This window comes from Amia ocellicauda, unplaced genomic scaffold, assembly GCF_036373705.1.
Source record: "Amia ocellicauda isolate fAmiCal2 unplaced genomic scaffold, fAmiCal2.hap1 HAP1_SCAFFOLD_112, whole genome shotgun sequence".
NCBI lineage: Eukaryota > Metazoa > Chordata > Actinopteri > Amiiformes > Amiidae > Amia > Amia ocellicauda.
In genome coordinates this window covers 18,218-19,277 of record NW_027102677.1, presented here as the reverse complement: position 1 = coordinate 19,277, position 1,060 = coordinate 18,218, and the positions used below count along the sequence as shown (strand labels likewise).

At 43.5% G+C, this 1,060-nt stretch overlaps 1 non-coding gene across 1 annotated transcript; it reads right to left on the bottom strand.

Moving 5' to 3' along the window:
• Window positions 1-533: 533 nt before the first annotated feature.
• Window positions 534-605, bottom strand: trnag-ucc (transfer RNA glycine (anticodon UCC)). The gene has a single exon. It is a non-coding gene; the product is annotated as a tRNA-Gly (tRNA).
• Window positions 606-1,060: the final 455 nt, after the last annotated feature.

Genomic DNA, 1,060 nt, shown 5'->3' with positions numbered 1-1,060 from the left:
ACTGATGACCAAGGGTCATAGTTTTCCCCTGTAATAATAACAACAATAGTAATTGGAGTGAATGGAAGTGGCATTTCTATTTCTCCTTACTTTAGCCGTCATCGTCGCCAACATTGTTGTTGGTGAGCATGGAGAGGAGTGTATTAGCTTTTAAAGTATATTCAAGCAATGAACACGTCAAATAAATGTAATACCGAATACTTTTGCACGCAAGTGCACATGTATGTTACAGCGCTTCTGGGAGCACGGCCCACGTGAAGCAAGAGGGCGCAGTAAAGGTCTGCGAGTCAAGTGTGATGTGGGTATCCTGCAGCAGGGAGAGGAACCTTTGTTTTTCTACAGACGAAGCTGGTGCTGTGGGATACTAGTGTAAGGCCATTTATTCGTCATCTGTTCATGCGCAACGGTTCACCAGAAGTGTGTTAGTGAAAACAGCGGTAAGTGCAGGCTTAGTAGGGTCGCAATAGCTTGAATGGTGTCGAACTCCCCCGAAGCATCACAAATGTGATGGCGGAAGCCTAGAAAGAAAACGTTGCGTTGGCCGGGAATCGAACCCGGGTCAACTGCTTGGAAGGCAGCTATGCTCACCACTATACCACCAACGCCCAAAAAGTCTCTCATTCCATGACTTTTGATGCATTTCAGATCATTCATCTGACTAGATACATGCGAATAATCACAGCCTACAGTGTAAAGCTTCTGATTACAGACAGGGCGTGTTAAGTGTGCTAAGTAACTTGCTAAATTCACTAACAAACAGTCGCTGCTCTTACTACAAAACAGGTGCAAGATATATCATTCTTAGCTAAACAAACCACGTAATCAATCAATGTAACTCTTAACTAAACTAGGAAACGCGAGAGAAAAAGGCGATACTTAGCTGCGGCGACTTGAGCGACTTCTCAGCTGGCTTGCCCGAGTGTCCAGATGCATATGTGGAAATACTTCTATACAAACCATGAACATAGATTCTCGATAGATGAATACTGTTTATTTAAAGGTCAGTTTTTATTTAGCGCATAGTTTATTGAATTTACCCCCCGAGGTGGAACACAGACAA